At 39.5% G+C, this 22,537-nt stretch overlaps 1 pseudogene; it reads left to right on the top strand.

The window, feature by feature from the left end:
* Window positions 1–12,747: 12,747 nt before the first annotated feature.
* LOC124521097 (28S ribosomal protein S16, mitochondrial-like) lies at window positions 12,748–13,151 on the top strand (annotated as a pseudogene).
* Window positions 13,152–22,537: the final 9,386 nt, after the last annotated feature.

Here is a 22,537-nt window from a genome sequence, read left to right as displayed (position 1 = left end):
TACTTGCCATGTAGTAGGGAATTCTCATCTCCAGGCATTTACAATTTAGTGGAGGAAACAGATAAAAGACAAGAAGAATTCATGTGATAAATATGAACTTTAAAGAGAAGGGCAATATGCTATAATAAATTTTGTAATTTATTGATTTGTTTTTCTGAAATGTATAAGTTTCCACTAGACTTAGGGCCAGCTAGATCTAGGGGCTCAAACAATATTATCAAGACCAGGGACACTTTCTCTGCCTCCGTATCTCAGCTTTGCTTTCTTTGTGACAGTGTCATTCTGAGACAGCAGACTGGCTCTGACAGCTCCAAGCTTACTCCCACCAAAACAGGAATTCCATCCCATTAGTTCTTGCAAAGGCCCCAGTGCTGACTCTGATTGACCCTTTTTGAGTCACATGTTCATTTCTTATGCAAGCACTGTGGTCCTGTGATATACCACTCTCATTGACTCCCTGGTCATATGGACTAACTTAGCAATGGGTGAGTCTCCAAGGAAGAACCAGGGTGCTACTAGCAGAAGAAATAAGAGATGTCCACCATGTATGATCACTGATTATATTAAACAGTATGAGCTCCCATGAGATTTAATGACTCCATGCTGAATCAATTTCTATGTTATATCAAATATATCTATGCTATACTTGAATATGATCTGTAAGGAGAAGTCTATATTGGGCTATTCAAGATGAACATGCACAGTCACTTACTCAAAGTGAGGTCCATCAAAGAGCTGTGCAGTATTCAAACATACCACTGAGAAGCCTGAGGCATGAGACAGCAAGGTGGAAACTAAGAGACTGCTTTGGAAATTGAGGTGCAATAAAGAAGAGGAAAGGAAACCAACATAAAAATAGAAGAAACAGGGTGGACCCAGTAGAGTATTCTCCCAAATCCTTCAATCTGTTGATATTTAGGAGCTGCCTCTATGAATGGTCTTAGAAATTTGTCCTACTAGCCCAGAGAGATCATATAAATCAAATGAACTATGCTGACATCTCCAAAGGCAAGGGAATTAAAAGCAAAAATAAACTATTGGGATCTCATCAAGATAAAAATCTTCTGCACTGCAAAGGAAACAATCAACAAAACTGAAAGGCAACTGACAGAATGGGAAAAGATATTTGCAAATGACATATTGGGCAAAGGGCTAGTATCCAAAATCTATAAAGAACTCCCCAAACTCCACACCCGAAAAACAAATAATCCAGTGAAAAATTAGGCAGAAAACATGAAGAGACACTTCTCTAAAGACGACATCCAGATGGCCAACAGGCACATGAAAAGATGCTCAACGTCGCTCCTCATCAGGGAAATACAAATCAAAACCACACTCAGATACCACCTCATGCCGGTCAGAGTGGCTAAAATGAACAAAGCAGGAGACCATACATGCTGGTGAGGATGTGGAGAAATGGGAACCCTCTTGCACTGTTGGTGGGAATACAAACTTGTGCAGCTGCTCTGGAAAACAGTGTGGAGATTTCTCAAAATTTAAAAATAGTTCTACCCTATGACCAGGCAATAGCGCAGCTAGGAGTTTACCCAAGGGATACAGGAGTGCTGATGCATAGGGGTACTTGTACCCCAATGTGTATAGCAGCACTTTCAACAATAGCCAAATTATGGAAAGAGCCTAAATGTCCATCAACTGACCAATAGATAAAGAAGATGTGGTTTATATATACAATGGAATACTACTTGGCAATGAGAAAGAATGAAATCTGGCCATTTGTAGCAACACGGATGGAACTGTCTCAAGAGTGTTATGCTAAGTGAAATACGTCAGGCAGAGAAAGACAGGTACCATATGTTTTCACTCATATGCGGATCCTGAAAAACTTAATAGAAGACCAGGGAAAAAAAAAGAGGGAAGGAGACAAACTATAAGAGACTCTTAAATACTGAGAACAAATTGAGGGTTGATGGGGGGTGGGAAAAAGGGGAAAGTGGGTAATGGGCATTAAGGAGGGCACCTGTTGGGATGAGCACTGGGTGTTGTATGGAAACCAATTTGACAATAAATTTCATATATTGAAAAAAAAACCAATTTGACAATAAACTTCATATATTAAAAAAAAGAAACCAATTTGACAATAAATTATATTAAATAAATAAATAAATAAATAAATAAATAAATAAAAATGCGTAAACTATTAACCAAGAATATATTAAATCAGAGTGTTTCACTTTTCAATTTATGTGAGTGAAAGGACACCTACTGCATTTGATTTGATGTTTTTATTTATCTGCATTTTCATCACTTACACGTTTTTAAGAGACCAAACACTCTAATCTCTTGAATTTCCTGTTTTTTTTTTTTTATTTAAAATTCCAAATTTAGGTTCCTGATTATAAAGTAAATGTGGAAATTCTCACCATTTTTTTGTTGTTCAATCTAAGGTAAAATATCAAGCCATGGGCCCCAAAGAACTTATTATACCTTTGCTATGATAGATAATACTAGCATTGTGCTAGATAATACTGAAGATTATGAAAATAAAGACTGAGCACTTGATTTACTCATTTATTTAATAAATATTTATTGAACAAAGAAAAAATGATCTATGTTGACTTTCAAGTAATTTTTTATGTTTATTTATTTATTTTGAGAGAAAGAGAGAGAGACACACACAAAGAGAGAGACAGAGCAAGTGATGCAGGAGCAGAGAGAGAAGGAGAGAGAATCCCAAGCAGGCTCAGTGCTATCAGTACACAGCAGGAAATGGGGCCCGAACCTATGAATGCTGAGATCATGACCTGAGCCAAAACCAAGAGTCAGATGCTTGACCAACTGAGCTAACAAGTACCTCTGATTTTAAAATTACACACTAAAAGAAATGTTTTTTTTAATTCTTTTTTTTAATGTTTCATTTATTTTTGAGTGAGACAGAGAGACAGAGTGTGAGTTGGGGGCGTGGGGGACACAGAGAGAGGGAGACACAGAATCCGAAGCAGGCTCTAGGCTCTGAGTTGTCAGCACAGAGCCCGTTGCGGGGCTTGAACCCATGAACCACAAGATCATGACCTGAGCTGAAGTCAGACTGAACCACCCAGGTGCCCCTAAAAGAAATGTTTTTAAACGCTTTAATTTTTTATCTCAGATAAACTGAGCAAAAGCAAGAAACAAACAAACAAAAAAGTTTAAAAACTTAAATTCAATCCTTTCTTTTCAGAGAAGCATATTTGTTTGATTTTCCAAAATATTGCTTGAATGAGGCTTTAACATGGCAGGTCAGCTACGTAAACAGGAAATTTATCAGTAATTTATCAGTAAACACATAACTGTGTTTTTCCACAAGACCAAGCTGTCCCAGTGATTTCCCAGTAAGTGTGTTTACTTCATTAAAGATCTATTTTCATAAGCTAGAGGTCATTACTAATCATGGCTGCCATGAAAATGCCATAAGTAAACCGAAAAATAGGCACATTGAACAAATACCACAGTAGAAATCCAGGCTTAGAAATAGTCATTTACTAAAAAATTAAGCCAAGGTACTTATCATCTTTAATATGTTCCCAAATCTTTCCAATTTAGAGATTGCCTCATGTTATACTACAATTACTTGTTACCCCTCTATACCTCACAGTAGTTTGTATCTGTTATTATAGCATGTATCATGTTGCATTTTTATAAAATGTTATATGCACCTTTTTGTGGAAAAGGATTTATGACCCATGTCACTTACATGTCTGCCTTTGTACCTGGACTGTGAGCTCCTTAAGGACAGAGAGTAAATCTTTATCTTTTTATCCCCATGAACTGTGTTTGGTGCCTACAATTATACTTTATAAATGTTGAGTAAAATAAAGAATGAATAAATGTTTCACGGACCCTTCTATTTAACTGAATTACTGAACTCCTGTTTATTATCACCTTGATTAGTTTTCTGTTTTAAGTACTTCAACGCTTAATTCTATGTAAGCTAACCAGCTTCCAAGTATATACCTGCTTGTAAAATTAGATGATGACTTATGACTTATGCCAAGAGTGTAGAATGACAGCTTAGTCCTGGGTCCGGTTCCCTGCTGGAGTGTAGGCATGCTTGGCAGTGTCTGGTTAATTCACAAGAGAGACCCCCATTTGCCTTTTGGTGTTGAGTGAAGAAGAGAGTCCTGGTGACAAAACTGCTGGGATTAGACACATGTGGGCATGTTTGGCAAATTCTGGAGTCTGCTCCAAAGCAGGTTAGGGGACTGTGATATCTTCTGGAAGAGAATTAATTTTAAAAGAAAATAACCAAGCATGACAGACCAAGCCAATGGCACATTTTTCCTTATTTTGGAAGGAAAGAGAATTCTGTGCTCAGCCAGGTCTGTCACTTGGATTTGTCTCCTCTGCCCGCCATTAGATGCAAGGAAGGCAGAAGGATGATAAGCCAAAGTTGGAATAACTCTCTTAATAAACTCTCCAACATTTGGGGTTCTGGTTTAAAGTACTCTGGGATCCCTCAAATAGAGTGTAACACAAAGTAGGGTCAGCCATTCTGCTTCTGCCCCTTACCCAGCAGCATTTTATCATATTCTACTACATAGTCTTAAGGGAAGAAGTTTAATCTCCTGTCTTCATGTCTGCAGAGAAGGAACCTTATTCTCCTCCTGTTGGGACTGTGGTCTTTGAAAGTAAGCTTCTAGCTTCTCTCCCAACCCCACACCTGCTTCCCACAAAGGAGGAACAGGAGCTCGTTTCAGGGAGAATGCCCACATGTTGAAAGTGACTCTCCTGCACAGAGATCTCTTGCTCTGTAGGACCCCTCAGGAGAGCAGTGGACACTCAGAGTCTCTGGCTTGCTTTGTTTCTGTACGAGAAAGCACAAAGGGAGAGAATCAACCTCGTACCCTTCCCTCTCTACTCTCTGGTTAGCCAATAACTGGGTTGATGAGGCAAGTCTGTGATCTTCCAAGCATCTGCCTGAGTGCTGAGTTTGCTTCAAACATCCATCTTCCCAACCCGCCCCAGGCTCCAGTTGGCCCCAAGGTCTGCATTTGGATGGGGATGGGATAAAACACTTTGATTTTAGATCCAAATTGCATTCTCCAATCCAAAGTGTACCCAAGTTTGCAAGACACATTGGGGACTTTCCCAGTTCATTAACAATCTGGTTCATTAATAAACTCATAAGTGATCATCAATTAACTATCAGTTCCTAGAGTCTGTACTTTATCCATTGGGATTAAATAGGGAGTCAGGGTGGATCATAACCTCCTCTCCCATACACCTGAGATACTGCTCTGCCACAGTCAAGGCCCAAGGAATCAGTGGGCTTTGCCCAACAGGGTGGTGGCAAAGGAGTGACATGCACCCTAGAAAAGCCAACATGGCAGGCCTGATGGAGCAGTGGTGAAATATGCTTGGAGTAGCTGGGCGTTGGTGGGGGGCTGCATTGCCTAGCAGAAGTCTGTTCATTGCCTAGCAGAAGTCTGGTGGCTTCCAGAAATGTTTGAGGATAGAGAAGCTTTACATGGCTAGTGAGGACCTGCATCATGTTGGTGAAGCCAGGGATAATTAAATTATTCTTCTAAGTGATCTCATTCACTCACAAACTGATGGCTGCCAGGAAATCATGGCTACCCTTATTCTACTCTCTAACTGAGCACTTGTTCATCAGAGCACCTTGTCTGAAGCAGGCGATTATAGTAGGGATATGAACTGATTAATTCATTTGAAATGCTGATCATTCACATATTGCTGTGTAAAGGATTGCCAGTTGAAATAAGAAAGCCACTATTGTTAGGAGGTGTTAATGTGCTAGCTCAAGAATTTTAAATTATGTTTTGTTCATTTCTGAGTGAGTTTGGAGTATGAGTAAAAACTAAGTCTGCAAACTAGAACTATGAAGTCTTATTCCTTAAATAATGTTTTAAAGCCGATGTCATTATCCAAAACTGATTCTCTATGTCCTAAAGAAATTCTCTTTCTTGCCGCCTCAAAACCACATTGCGGATCAAAACTGTTTGTTCTCAAAGTGAGTTTTTTTCAGCTAAGTTATTATTTCAGAAGATAATGCCAAATCTGCATACAGTTTACATTTGAAAACTGTTCCAACAGGGGCGCCTGGGTGGCGCAGTCGGTTAAGCGTCCGACTTCAACCAGGTCACGATCTCGCGGTCCGTGAGTTCGAGCCCCGCGTCAGGCTCTGGGCTGATGGCTCAGAGCCTGGAGCCTGTTTCCGATTCTGTGTCTCCCTCTCTCTCTGCCCCTCCCCCGTTCATGCTTTGTCTCTCTCTGTCCCAAAAATAAATAAACGTTGAAAAAAAAATTAAAAAAAAAAAAAAAAGAAAACTGTTCCAACAAATAGATGCTACTTTTTTAAATTTGATTTTTGACTCATCTCCTAAATATACACAAATATACACATGCATACACAAAATTTTATTTTGCTCTAAAATACATCTTTTCATCTATAAATATTATGGTTATAATTTTAGACATTTCCTTTTTTCTCTAAACAATTACTTATTCTCTCCCAGATAGTGGCAATATTTGTTTCCTAATTTCATTAAATGAAAGCTAATAGAATTCTGAAATCACAGAAAAATTTTCACTTGTACAAAATTTTATTTATTTGTAATAAATCTTTTCTATTTATTTATAATATTCATATGGTTTCTATTCTTTTTCCTCTCAAGAGTAATGTTTATATTAGTTTTTCCCTATCTTCTGAATCAGTATCAGAGATTTTTTAAACATCAAATTTGAGTTTGATAAACTTTCACGTCACCCAACTATTCCATGTATTTAAGGGATTAGTTACAAAATGACACGTGTTCTCGATATTCTAAACAATTCTAAACAAGGCCGTGCTTGGGATGTTTTTCCAACTGTGTTGACAAACGGACAAATAGAAATTTTTTCTGCCATCCTGCCTCAGTAGCTTTATCTCAAAGTTAATAATAAGAGTGTTCTGATCACAGAAAGGTAGTTTGATGTGGTGGAGGAAAGGAGTAGGACTTTGGAGAAAAGGAGACCAGGGCTCAAACTACTTACTAGTTGTGTGATCTTGAATAAGTTATTGCACCCCTCTGGACCTCAGTTTCTGCATATGTGCAATAGGAATCAGGCATGTGTGCCGGGCAGATTAAGCAAGACACTTTTTGTGAGTACTTGTAACATGGTAGGTGCTGAAAAATGCCAGTTTTATTATCTCATAACATACTTCTTCCTGGAAGCCGGGCCATTTCTATGGATTTAATATGCCATTCATCTTTTTAATAGTTATAAAGTCATGGGACTTTGGGACTATAGGTTACCTTCGAAATCAGTTACTTAATGGAATTTCACAGATAGGGAAACCAAGGCACTGGAAAGTTAAATGGTGTAGAGAGTCCTTTTCTATATGTTTTGTAAAATAAGGAAACTGGAGCCAGAATCATCACTTGCTCACGTTTCCATCTGAAAATGGTAGGAACAACCAACGCTCACAAAAGTGGCGATAGGTGTGAGGCAAACTTCATGACAGTTCATGGTTCATACCTCAAGGAAGATAAACCCAACCTATTCTGAGAGAGGGATTTCTTCACTTTACTATTACGATGCATCTGAATGCTTTGTAGAATCCTGAAAATTATGAACCGAATGAACATAATCAGTTGTCTAATATCGAAAGAAGTAGACATTGACCATGATTAATAATTCTACATCCCAAAGATATTTCAGATGCACTTTCATTTGAGACTATTACTATCATTATCAACTGGGCCTTGAGAAGTAAGAAACTCGAGGCCCTAATTCCCATGAATTTACTACGTAAAGAGGGTTTCATATTCCTCAGCAGAACAAAAGGGTTGGATTAAAGGCGTATTTCCCATATTGCAATCCTTTACATCACCACTTCACAATTTTTATTGCATACATATCTGTAATGTTATTTACTTTTTCAAATGGCTTCACTTTTTAAACTTAACCTCATCCTAAACCATAACGTCTAGCACATTTGCTATACTGATTTTTTCTTTTTAAACATTGTTTTTAATATTTATTTTTGAGAGAGAGAGCATGAGTGAGAGAGAGAGGCAGAGAGAGAGGGAGACACAGAATCCAAAGCAGGCTCCAGGCTCTGTGCAATCAGCACAGAGCCCGACACGGGGCTGGAACTCACGAACTGCAAGATCATGACCTGAGCCAGAGTCGGACGCTCAACCAACTGAGCCATCCAGGCGCCCCAATTTCATTTTTTCTAATATAAAGATAATTTCATGACTATTAAAATAAATACCTGTCTAAATACCACCTAAAATCACCTCATGTACCACTCTGGCTTCCTTATGGCCCGGCAGAATCTCAGTCTTGTTCCTGCTCATCCCCGAGTCTAGTCGGAATAAAGTAAGATTTGCGACGAAGAAACCCTTTCTGTTCTCAAGTTTTTAGTCTGTGGGATAAAAAAGCCACCACCTTGGATCCATGTGCTTTTTGGGGGGAAGGGAGTTGTGGTAGGACCCATGTGCTTTTGAGTAAGCACTAAGAGAACACGAAGGCAAATCCAGTAAAATTTCCTGTTTAAAATATTGTTTAAAGGATCTAATCACCACCATGAGAAAGTATATTTTCAGATTACTTCCAATAGCATCAAATTAAGTCCAAATCTTCCATAGCAATTTGTACTTACCCAAGGACACTTGATCTAAAAACTAACATTCTTTAATAACATTCCTAAAAGACTATGGAAATTTTAACAAGCCCCAAAACGGCATTCCTTCAAAAATAAAATATTTGAATAGGAACAAGTGGGAGAAAGCACATAAAAAATTAGGTCTCATTAGTGAAGAATGTATATTTTGGAAAAGCTCTTGGAGAGTAAAAGGAAATCCCAGCCCCACATAAACGTTCCCTAGTAAACCTCTTGATTGAACTGGTTCATTTTCACAAAATTCTTTCTCTTCACCAAGAACTTAAAACTGCATTTCACCATTTCTCTCAAATTTAACAAGTCTATTTTCTTTTAGGTTTCGCTAAATGCGTAAGTAGAATCATGGCTATTTTCTATTAGATAGCTAGGTGATGCATAGATGGCATGGATGTAGATAAACATATACACCCACATATTCAGATGTATGTATACAGATATCTGTATAATCAACACATACACAGAATGCTTTACTTGGAGGGACTTTAAGGTTCATTGAGCCTAGCACCGCCCAAACTGTGTTATACAATTTGCATGCAATGTTAAGGCGTTTCCTTTACAAAAAGGAATCCATGGGGTGCCTGAGTGGCTCAGTCGGTTAGGTTAGGCGTCCGACTTCAGCTCAGGTCATGATCTCATGCTTCACTGGTTTGAGCCCCGAGTTGGGCTCTGTGCTGACAGCTCATAGCCTGGAGCCTGCTTCAGATTCTATGTCTCCCTGTCTCTTTGCCTGTCCCCTGTTCATGCTCTGTCTGTCAAAAATAAATAAAACATTAAAAAAAGGGAATCCATGATGAAATAACTTTGGTAAACATTGGATTCAACAAACTTATAGGGGCACCTGGAGTGGCTCATCCGGTTAAGCGTCTGACTTTTTATTTCAGCTCAGGTCATGATCTCATGGTTTGTGGAGCCTGCTTGGGCTCTCTCTCTGCCCCTCCCTCGCTTGCACTTTCTCTCTCTCAAAATTAATAAAGATTTAAAACAAACAAAACAAAACAAGCTTAACAACTTAGAACACTACATATACATTGAATTTTCAGGAAGGGCATATAGCAGTGCTTCTTAAACTTTAATGCGTCTAAAATTGCGTATTGCGTAGTTCTGGGATGGGATCTGGCATTCTGCTTTTCTAGGAAGCTCCCCAGTGAGGCTGATGCTCCTGGTCCAAGAACCAAACTTTGAATAGCAAGGGTATAGGTTTCCTAAAACTTCTTTTACTTGTGAAACTAGTAAATACGCATGCCCTCCTTATACATAATTGTTTTTTTGAGATGGTTGGTTGGTTGGCTGCCTTGTTGATTGGTGTTTGTTGGTTTTGAAAGTAGACATCAGGGTTTTATACTTTTTGAGACTATTAATATAGCTGAATCCCCTCATTTTATAAGGATAGTGAATATCATTTTAAAAAATCACTCTGAGTTTACCCAGTTGACTTTTACCTTTTCAGTGGCTTTGCTTTGTTTCATTCAAGTTGTAATTTGGGAAAACTTCAAGTCCTGTACCATTGTGAGAAGGGGTGAAGGACATAAAAAGACATGTGTTTTTTGAGTTCTCTTTCAATGCACAGTGAAAGATGTGCACTTTACAAGCACAATAAAAAATGTACTTGACTCCTATAGCCAGACGAAATTTTACTAGCAAACAATTGTTTGGATTTATATTAGACATGTTTTTTGGTTGGCTATCGAACACTTAATCATGGGATCATACAGCAAAGTATCCAAGTGCTTTAGGTAGCCAGCAGACCAGCCACCCAACCCTCTTCCACCTCCTAATCCACTCACCACCATTCACCTCTCTATCCACTTGTCGAACCATTCACTCATCCACTCACAAATCCAGTCTCCACCCCTCCGTTCAGTCATGCGACCACCACATGGCCACCTACCTATACAACCACCCACCCATCCATCTCCACACCCATCCCTTTACGTTAATTTGTTGAACAATATTCACGTGACATGGTTTCTTTGCAAACAGAGTAAAGGCAAAATTACTCTGTGAGTTTAGGGTAGGTAAAAGAGCAAATGACAAAAAAAAAAAAAAAAAGAGTAAATGTCATATTATTTTAAAATCTCCTAATATACAGTACTTCTTATGCACTAAACTCCCAGTCTGTAAATAAGAGTTTTTCAGTGGTGATTTTAAACAGTGGCTGGGATGGTGCTCATGTAGGGAGACAAAACAAGCTGCCTGTGAGAGGAGATCTGAGTTGTCTAACATACCTCCTTAACCTGACCTTCCTCATTCTTCACTCCATGAAGTGTTCATTCAGTCCTTTGCTTCCACATTTCCTAGCATTCTCCTTCATGCTAGTCTCCAGCCACCTAAACTAAGTTACTTGAAATTGCCCAAACCATGCCCGTAACTTTTCTCTCCAGCTGGACTGCACTTCCTGTCCATCCTGTATGTCTAGTCCACAGCTTAGTATGTCTCTTTTCTCCCAAACGTTTCCCCAAATCTGCTTTCCCTGATTTGTCATCCACACTTCTCCTGTGGTAATCACTACTTTGACCTTGTATTCTAGTTATTTATGGGTATGTTGATCTCACCTATTAGGCACAAAGCTCCCTAGGAAAAAAAAAATGAGGTCTGTGCCTGATTTTCTTTGCATTCTTCATAGACTCTCAAACAGAGCCACTCAGTAAATTCATTCCTTTCTGGAATGAGTGAAATCCACATAAACTTCTGATTGAATGAAGACTGAGTGTCCTGATTTCATGATTAACTAAAGAGTTTGAAGCCAAGAAATATCCCAGTGCCTATAAAATTTTAGTTAACTATATTGGTTCGTTATTATTCTGAATCTTTTGTAAAGTATTTTGCCAAGTCCTTGCCTGAGGATGCTAGTGTGTTTCAAAGTGATGTTACAATCTTGATTTAATTAAAGTGCTGACCTACTAGGGGCACCTGGGTGGCTCAGTCAGTTAATCGTCCAACTTCAGGTCAGGTCATGATCTTGCAGTTCATGGGTTTGAGCCCCGCATCGGGCTCTATGCTGACCTGCAGAGCCTGTTTCAGAGTCTCTCTCTCCCCACCCGCTACCTCTACCCCGCTTGCATGTGCACTCCCTCTCTTTCTCTCTTTCTCAAAAGTAAATTAATAAACTTAAACAAAAATAAAATATTGACCTTCTGGAGCATAAGCTATTAAAATAATAAAGAATAAAATAATATATTCTTACTTTTAGATATATTAATTCTTACATTATTTTTCCCTCTAAAATATTCCTTCTATTAATAGTCGATTCAATGTCAAACTTGTAAAGAATCACATAGAGTTTTAGTCTGGGACTTAATGTCCAGTGACAATTTCTACTATAACCTCTGGCTTTCAGATCACGTTGGGGATGCAAAGTCTTTTTACCATCGGCAAAATTCTTACCCATCCTTTTTCCATTTAGGAAAATGATTATAGTTTTTGTTATTGCTATTCATTCCTTTACGTTGTCTCAAACATTATATGAATTCTTAATAATTATTATATGAAAGAGAGAGATAAAGAAGAAAAGAAAATGACTCAGCTGGTAGCTCAAAATAGTATCCTACAGATTTGTCCCAAGGCTGGAGATATGACTGCATTTATGTTAAAATCTTTATTTTCTGAAAAACATGTTTCTTCAAGTCCAACATCTTTAGGCATTAGTTTTAGTATCTTTGCTGATTGTATGATTGTATTGAGGTAGACCTACATTGTACCTTTGGTGTTTTCTTTATCATCAAAATCTTTAAACTTTTTTTTAAAAATATTTATTCATTTTTGAGGGAGAGAAAGACTCAGAGCATGAGTGGGGGAGGGACAGAGAGGGAGACACATAGAATCTGAAGCAGGCTCCAGGCTCTGAGCTGTGAGCTGTGAGCACAGATCCCAATGTGGGGTTCAAACCTACAAACCACGAGATCATGACCTGAGCTGAAGTCAGACACTTAACCAACTGAGTCACCCAGGCGCCCCCAAGTCTTTGAACTTTAAAATGACAATGTTTGCTACAGCTTGGGTAGCAGAGAGGTGAGGTCCATCCTCCACCCCACCTGAGGCCTCAGAGCCAATCTGGGTCAGTGGCGGGAAGCTTTGAGGTGCTGCAACAGGCACACAGGCCCAGTGGACACAGCTGCACCATGGCTTAGCTCACTGTTGTCCTCTGCAAGGGCTACTATGGAGGTCACGTAACCATCCGCCTTGACCTGAGTGGCTGTACTAACCAGCATTTCTACCACATTGTGGCTAGTTGCAAGTATCCCAGGGATGGCCGTTGGTGGAGCAACTGGGCTCCTATGATCCATTGCCCAATAGTCATGGAGAGAAAATGGTCGCTCTCAACCTGGACCAGATTTAGCATTAGATGGGCCGTGGGGCCCACCTCTCTAAGCCTGTGGAGAAGTCTCTGGGTCTTTCTGGCTTTTTCCCTCTGTATCCCATGATGATCACAAATGCTGAGAGGCTATGAAGGCAAAGGACACATGAAGTCCTCTTAGCATCTCAGAAAACTGATACAGAGTCTAGAGAAACAAAAATGAGCTGACTTTGAAGACAGGGCATTAGGAAAAAGGTCAAAGTCCTCTTACAACACTTGTGCAGAGTTCCGAGTTTTATTAGATTTGGGAGTCAATAAAGTGGAGTTTTCTAAGTCAAAAATAAATAAATAAAATGACAATTTTGAAAATTAGCTACCATACCTATTTTTACTTTGGATCGTGACAGGAAAGCATGAAAAGGGTTTCATCGGCATTGATTCCGTTGTTGATGTAAATTTACCGGGAGCTTTTCAGACCATAAGTCAACTGGCAAGTGCTGTAGGATGGAACTGCTCCCACAATTGCCCAGGAGCTCCTGTTATCATTCCTCCGTGGCCAGACTTTGTCAGCCCTGTGAACCGAATGGACTCCTTAAGTTGAGAGACATCACTTGATTCCAGTGACCATGAACAAATTTAACACATGTATAAAATGTTGTCATGACCAGACTTCTCCATCACGTCTCCCTGCCAGGTGACCCTCTCTAACTGCCATGCTTCCGTTTGCCTTTGGCTTAGGACTATGGCCTTGGGCTCTCTGACCACCAATAATGGAGTGATTGTGGGGGTGCCTGGGTGGCTCTGCCAGTTAAGAGTCGGACTCTTGATCTCGGCTTAGGTCATGATCTCAGTGTTTGTGAGTTTGAGTCCTGCATTGGGCTCTGCACTGACAGGGCTGAGCCTGTTTGAGATCCCTCTTTCTCCCTCTCTTTCTGTCCCTCTTGAGCTCTCTCTCTCTCTCAAAATAAATACATCAACTTAAAAAAAATGGAGTTATTGTGGTTTAGGCACCTGGAAGTATTGCCCTTTCATTAAAGAGGAACAAAAGAAGGAAGGACGAGAACAGTACGTCAGCCTAGCGGTTTTCCTTCTCTCTGTGCCTTGAACAGTTTAGCAGACAAATGTTGGGACATACTTTTTAATTTCCAACAGTGTGAAGGGCACATTTTTCTTACAAATGGGTCCTCTGGCACTTACTGGAAGTCCCATCTGGCCTGCCTGCCTTTGGAAGCCTCTCTTGACATTGGCATCCTCCATTGAAAGTCCCTCTCCTCCTATCCCGCCTCCCTGTCAGCTGCCCAGGATAGAGTGCCTCTGAGAACTGGTCCCCGAGGGACACTCCCCAACCTGGCATGTACCAGCTCTCCTTTTTCTCATGTATCTGCCAAGTCTATAGCCCAGCCCCTCAGTCTTCCCCACCAAACCCTTTACCCTATGAGGCCTTGGAGGCAAGAGGGACCAGGGGAACTATCAGTACTTTCTCCTCTAGAAACCTGTAGACAGACTCATTTCATCATTTCTAGCATGGTCTCCTTCAGAAAAGATAGTTCAAATTGCAAACAATCCACTTTGCAGGCAATTGGGAACACAGACAGTTTGATTTGGGGACACTGTGTGTTTACGTTGAGGAAGTGAGGTTGCATATACAAACTACTGTCTGCTGCTGAGTGAGCACTTAACATTTTTTGATACATAATTGAATTCTCTGAAGACAGGAAACAGCAGGCAGCTGGTCTTGCACCCATTCAAGAAGCACTGTGCTCCTTTACAGCAAGAGAACTGAACTAGGCAATGAACTGTGCTGTCCGGACTGGGGCTAGGTATTTTGTCAATCATTCAAAAGTCTCTTCTGATGGTGTGTCCATCAAATAGCAGGTCTGGGAAGTGCTGCTCAGAGATGCTTGGTCTTATTCTTTGAAGATTAGAGTGGGGAGGGAACGGGAACCCAAAGTTGCACATAATTTTTTCTTTGCAGCTGGAGAAACTGAGGCAATGAAAAGAAGGACATTATACAGGGGCCCAGAGGGGAGCCTGCAATTTTGAGAAAATGATCTTCATTTACCCTGTCATTTCCATGTAGCTGGTTGAAAGCTCATCTTATTTTTAGATAAGCTTAGTTGTCTGGGTTATTATTGGCCACTCCATCGCTGGGATATGTGGTGTATTTCAGGAATAAGGTTGGTCAGACCTTATATCTGATATATGTCAGACTTATATCAAGTACAAAATTTAAAAAATAGGTTTATTTCCTTATAAAACTATATTATTTTTTTTAACGTTTTATTTATTTTTGAGACAGGGAGAGACAGAGCATGAACAGGGGAGGGTCAGAGAGAGGGAAACACAGAATCTGAAACAGGCTGCAGGCTCTGAGCTGTCAGCACAGAGCCCGACACGGGGCTCACACTCACGGACCGCGAGATCATGACCTGAGCCGAAGTCGGCCGCTTAACCCACTGAGCCACCCAGGCGCCCCAAAACTATATTATTTTTGTATAAATTTGCATTTATTTATTTTTGAGAGAGAAAGAGAGAGAGAGAGAGAGAGAGAGACAGCCAGCATGAGCAGGGGAGGAGCAGAGAGAGGGGACAGAGGATCCAAAGAGGGCTCTGCATGCACAGAACAGAGCCCCATGCAGGGCTCAAACCCACAAACCTTGAGATCATGACCTGAGCCAAAGGAAGTCACTTAACCGACTGAGCCACCTGGGTGCCCCCATGCATGGTGTTCTTTATGTCCATCACTATGAATATTAAGATCTTTCCTCTCACATCAATAAAGCTCCCTTAATGAGATAAAAAAAATGGTTCCACAAACTTAAACACTTCTAGAAGTCTTTTTTTTTTAAATCTAAACTAAATTTTGAAAAAGGCCAGCACAATATGTACCAGAGTTTTTAATAAGATAATTTTTCATATCACTTTAGGAAATTTAATCTTGTCATGAGACAAAGCAAAATGTTTTTTCCTTTCTTTTGCATAGGAGATAATAGGTGGCCTTCCAGATGAGGGGCCAAAAAGCTAAGCCTTCTGCTTGGGCATCTCCCCTGTGGGTTTCCATCTCTAAACAGTGGGCATGAGGTCTACCCCTATCTCTCTCTTTGACTGCATAAAGACACTCGGAAAAATTCTGGACCTTAACCTCCTGAGGAGAAGAGTCTCTTGGAGAAGAGACTCTTCCATCTATCCTGAAATGCAAAGCAACTCTAAACGGTCCTTTTTGTGCTTTATCAGAGATGATGGAGATTTTTTATTTTTCATCCCAGTTACAAACATCTTCAAACTTCAATGGACACAGTTCCCTTCCTGTTACAAGAGAATTCTGGAATGCTGGGTCGATCTGTGTGCCAGGTATCCTCACCCCAAAGAGGACAGAGTTGGAAGAACAGATTCTGTTGCCACTTTCCCATGTACTCCTTTCACATCCACTGTGGGGAATGGGTTTAAGGGTGTGGGATCCTCAGTGAGGTAGCCATGATTTTAGAATTTTCTATTTGTCTCTAGACTCTCTTGCTTGGGAATGGGATTATTCTATATTAGAAGAGCTACTAGTGTCCTCTCCAAGTAAAGCAGGAAACATTTTTAGGAAAGACTAGAAACATATTTTTATAATTATGATAACACTGGGTTGTTCTTGGATCATAAATTAGTCTCTTCCTTCTTAACCTTCCTTTCTCTTTTTCAGAGATTGGCCAAAAAGTTATAAATATTTCAATTCCTATTCTTTAAGGAGATTTTTAAAAATTTTTCATGTTCTTTCTTCCTTTCTATGTGATTTTATTAAGGAGTCCTGATTAGCATTCATAGTAGTGTCTATTCCCCTTTTCCCTTTACTTTTTGTTTGTAAATCATTGGCTGTTTTACAATTTTTATTTATGAAACAATGTTTATGTAAGAGACAATTTACATTTTGGAAAGAGTCCTTAGTGATTAAGAGAGAGAGCTCTGGAGCCAGACTTCCTGAGTTCAAGGCCCAGCTCTTCTAACTACTAATTTTGTGAACTTGGCAAGTTACTTAAACACTTGTGCCTCAGTTTCCTTATCTGTAATATGAGAATAATATCTTTTCCAAGGGTTTATTTGTAGGATTAAACAATTTAATACATATAAATGCATAGACCAGTACCATACAAAAGCAAAGGCTCAATTCATATATGATTCTTGCAACTATCATCATTAGTGTATCTTCAGACAGTTAATAAATATATTATATGGCAACCTATGACATCCCTCTTAATGCCTAAGAAGCTACGACGGATTTTTTGTTTCTAAATTGGTTAAAACCAACATATTTTTCCCTTTTTAGACAACTATTTATCCAACATAACTTTCTGAGGAAAGCTTAGCTTTACTTAGTTATCTAATGAGATAAAGTATACAAAGTACTCTGCAAATCGTAAAGTACTATACAAATGTCATTCATTATAACGCCTACTACTAAGAAAATTTCTATTTTCCAGATGCCATTATTTAAGAGAGGTCTTATCTTTCCTTTTGGAAATAAATTTGAGGTTATTTTCCCATAAAGAAAAATCTTCACGGAGTCTCAAAGATCTCAGAGTAAGATTTGTTGATGACATTTTTCATTATTGGGATAAGGATTTAGATTGTATCAGATTGAAACACATTTGCAATTTCAGCTTTCCTTCAACAAAGATATGAACAGATTGCTGTCTCTTGTCTATAAAACAAAACAAAACAAAGCACTCTTGGTTGCAGGAACCGCAAAAATAAATGTTAAATAAAATAGGTATCTAGAAACTTCGACCGTTAGGTCATTTGATGTGTACTGAATTTGGCTAACTGTAATAATTGCATATCTTAAGAAATTTCCTAAGAAGGAGACATCCAGTCTGCAGACCAACACTCAACTGCTGAGATTTCTTAGACTGTCACACACAGTATTCTCTCCTTCTTCAGTTTCCTTTTGTACACACAATGCAAGTCTCCCCTAAATAAGACCCTATCATGATACATATTATCCTTTTCTCAGGCTGTCAGCCCTATACAATCTGGCATTTCGTTATCAGCCTATAATGTTGTCATACATAAAGTTATTTCCTGAGAGTTTTTGCCTCCTTAGGTAAAGTTTAAGCCCTTGAAATTAAGGATCATACTTTATACTGTTCATAATCTTTTTACAATGGCCAGCCAAGTCCTAAGCATATAGTTGCTCAGGGAATGCTGATTGATTGGTTGATTGATTGATTGATTGATTGATTAATCAAAACTCACGTGAGACTCTTCTAGAATCTAATGAGACAAAACCCACCTTTTCCCCAAATGAAACAAGACCTCATAACAGAGTTTTTTCACTTTGCTCAACCTCTTGTACAGCCTTCTCTGACGCTCCTGTGACGGGCAGATAAAGCACTACAAAGGAGAAAGATCTCTAGCTGGAGTTTAAAATGTCTGGACTTCAAATACTGAATGCAAGCAGAATATTTAACCTCCTTGACCATCAGTTTCACATCAGTAAAATGGGAAAAATGATGTGTGCTGCCTCCTCATTTTGAGAATTGGGGAAAATATTTTATATAAAATGCCTAGCACAATGTCTTGTGGGGGCAGAGTAAGAGTAGGCTGGTAAACACATACCAAAGTGGAGGTGCTGATTTGACATTCACGGTGGTTTTCTCAAAGACTCAGTGTGTCCAAAACCAAGCTCATGATTTCCCCCAAACCTGGTCCTCCTTCAAAGAATGGCACCATCATTTGCAGCAATGTGGATGGAACTGGAAGGTATTGTGCCAAGTGAAATAAGTCAGTCAGAGAAAGACAAATACCATATGTTTTTGCTCATATGTGGATCCTGAGAAACCTAACAGAAGATCATGGGGGAAGGGAAGGGGGAAAAAATGAACAGAGAGGGAGTCAAACCATTAGAGATTCTTAAATACAGAGAACAAACTGAGGGTTGACGGGGGGTGGGTGAGGTTGGGGAAAATTGGTGATGGGTATTGACAAGGGCACTTGTCGGGATGAGCACTGGGTGTTTTATGGAAGCCAACTTGACAATAAATTATATTAAAAAAATAAAACTATATATAAATGGTGACAAACTAAAAAAAAAACAAACAAAAAACCCACAAAAAACAAAAACAAAGAATGGCACCATCACCCATCCACTTATGTAAACTAAAGTCTGCAATCCATCTCTAACACCTCTCATACCTTCTCCCATACCTCCCGTGCACAAACCAACACAGACTCATTACCTGCTGAGTCTTCCCACACCTCCCCACCTGCCACAACCACCAGATCGGTAGAAACTACCGTCATCTCCCACTGGGTCCACCACAACACCTCCAACAGAGCTTCCTGCATCTACAAGTGGCTCCAATCTCCTCATAGTACAGGAGCGACCTTCCTTTATGAATGCAAATCATATCTCGTCTTTCCCTTGCTGCCTACCACTTTTAGAAAAACAAATACCCGAACCCTTCACTTGGGCCATAACATCTGGGATGATCTAGCCCATACTCTGCACGACATTTTCTGTTTGCCCCTCCATATCCGCATCATCCCTCTCCACCCCGTCCTGGGCCCCAGGAGCTGACTTTTATGTTCTGCCTCAAGGGGCTCCCTCTCTGTATGATTTATAGCTCATTTGACTAAAGAAAGATGGGAGATGGGAAGGCAGCTGGAAATTGCATCACGATATTTATTCCCCTGAATGTCTCCCTGCTGTGTAACTTCAGACTGGTTGCATCTCCAGGGCTTCTGTGAGCTGTGTCTTTCCTGTAGCTCTTGTCTTTCATAAACACTCACGCCTTCCACTTTGGTGCCCAGGCATAGTGACAGCTTTTCATTCTTTTCAACTTTGCATTCATAGTGGGTGCTGTACATCCCTTGTAGATTCCCCTTTACCATCCAGACACCATTGTAAAGAGTCCCTTGATTCACCTGTCCTCAGTGGCCCTGTTTGAGTATGCCCTGTTTTCTGCTAAACCCCTGACTGAATCATTCTTCCCTCCTCAAGCCACTGGCTTTTCAGTGCTTCAAACATGCCAGGCTTCCTTCCACTTCTACCTGGGTGAATCTTTCTCTTCCCCTAGTTAATGCTAATGCACCCCTCAAGTCTCAGCTCAGATATCGCTTCCTCATGGAAGCTTCTCCTGACTTCCAAAATAGGTCGAGTAACTCTACTGTATGCTTTCCTACTCTGTGCGGTTTTCCACAGCGCTTATCATTGGATAACAAGCACATCATCTAAATAAAGTACGTCTCTGCCATTATTGTAGAAGCCACATCTGTTTTGCTCATCACTGTGCCCAGTTCCTAACACACTGTGTGGCACGTGTGGTCCTTAGAACATAAATGATAAAAGAATGAACGCGTTCAGTTTGGTAGCTGCTATCTAGAAAAATGCCAGTCTTGAGGACTGTATAAGTGGATCCCATTTATTTACTTTGTAGATCCATGTTCCATACGCTTAACCGGAGACAAAGATTACTTGTCATTATTTCTTCCAATCACAATTTCCAAAGCCAAGCATTTCAAAGTTACACGAGGAATTCTCTGACTGCTGACTTGCCTCAAATGACTATCCCTCTCCTCTTTCTCTGTTCCTCATTGAATCGTTTTTCCCTTCCCATATTTCCATTATTTCTTGTTTGTAACCTGGGATGCCCTCCCCTCTCCACCTACCCATACCCACGTAACTAACTTCTTTAACTCTGTCAAGGCTTTGCTCAAAAGTTTCCTCAATGGGGCCTACCCTAACCATGCAATTTAAAATTTCAGAAGCAACCTCCTCTCTGAATCAGCCACGTCTTGCTCTGTTTTTTTTTGATAACTTTTATCGTCACCTAAAATCACTGATATTTTTATGACATTTATTATTTATTGTCTCCTCTAGTAATATCAGGTATCTCAAGTGCCTCCAACAGCACCTGAAACATAGTAGACCTTCAAAAATGTTTGTTGATGAATTTATTTCATGCCCTTTTCTCAACCTTTTACTTGTCTGCACCTCTTTGTTCACATCTCCTCTTTCCCCCACAAACCAAAAGGCAATTATAGATTCCAAGATTGTTTCTTGCCCCTTCCTCTGCCTACACAAAACTTTACCTAGACAAAAATGGATGAAGGGGAGTGGGAGATACAGGCTCCCGGTTATGGAATGAATAAGTCATGGGAATGAAAGGCACAGCACAGGGGACATAGTCAACGGTATTGAAATAGCATTGTATAGTGACAGATGGTAGCTATACTAGTGACGAGCATAGCTTAACATAGAGAAGTTGAATCACTATACTGTATACCTGAAACTAATGTAACATCACGTGTCAAGTATACTCAAATAACATTTTTTCATTAAAAAATAAAGAAGAAAAAAAAACTTCACCTAGACAAAACTTTATGATGAAAAACATTTTTTAAAGAAATCTCCTGTGTTTTAAAGGAAATGCCGTAAATACTTTGTAAATTATTAATTGAGCAATGTGAACACAGAAATCATGCTTTTTGGATTAAATGTCCCGCACTCAGTAAATGTTTTGTTATGAGAGCAATAAAAATGAAAGCAGATGTTAATGAAAGTCCATAAAGGCATAAATAAAATGCCTAATCTCTATTTGCTAAGCAAATAGAGAATTCCTATTTCCATTTTACCTTCAAGTCACTTTAGAAATATTGCATAAAAAGCAAATTTGTCATAGAATCTAACAGTAGAAACTTCTTATGAATTTGTATGTATGCCAGCCTGTGTTATTTCATCATTGATGTTCAGAATAATTAGTCAAGGCTCTGCAAGATCCCAGAGTGCCTTCTGAATCATCCAACATTACATTCTCCATTGAATGTTGGTTATCCGTGCCCTGTGGATGTGGTCACCCTTCTGTAACTAGAGTATTTCAACCAATCAGTCTAACAAGAAGTACCTATTAAATGACTAGTATGTGCTCATCCTACCACTGTTTTATTAACCAGAACAGTGTGTCTCTGAGGATGCTAAATACTGAGAATCTCCTGTATCACTAACAACTACAAATAACTTAGTCTGAAATTGCTTTCACCCAGATGCCGCTAAATGGCTGAGGAAAAGGACAGGTGAAATCTGGTTACCATTCCTGTCCTTTCTTATCCCTTCCTGATGCAGCCTCTTCTCTGAGGCATCTACCTCCTGTCTCCTCGTGAATAACCATATTGAAACTCTAATTGTTTCTTTTTCCTTTAAGGGAAGCACGGTAGAAAATTTTATCTGAAATATTTTGTGAATCTTTTCCCCCTTTTACATTACATGTTAATAAAAGGGTAATTAGGAAGTACAGAAGGGAAAGCAAAGAAAAATCAATTCCTAGTTCTCCCACATATTTCATCATGGAAGGTAACTGCTGTAAATTTGGGGGAGTTATTTATTTTCATGGTTTTTATACACACACACACACACACACACACACACGAACAGTATTCTGAAACATGTCCATGGTGGTAAGCTAGAAAAAGAACAGCCCAACCCTATAAAAGTGGCATCTATAAAAAACATACCTAAAAGAAAAAAAGAAAGAATGAAAACCTAGCCTCTAGGGTAAAGGTTAACAACTGAACTGTCATTTAGAGTTGATGATTTGCTTTCCCCTAAGCTTAAGACTTTCAGGGAATTAGTTTAT

Source organism: Lynx rufus, unplaced genomic scaffold (assembly GCF_022079265.1).
Source record: "Lynx rufus isolate CCGP_SWC_20201006 ecotype Redwood Valley unplaced genomic scaffold, mLynRuf1.p SCAF_3, whole genome shotgun sequence".
Taxonomy (NCBI): Eukaryota; Metazoa; Chordata; class Mammalia; order Carnivora; family Felidae; genus Lynx; species Lynx rufus.
The sequence above is the reverse complement of the archived record's forward strand: the minus strand, read 5'-3'. Positions and strand labels throughout refer to the sequence as shown.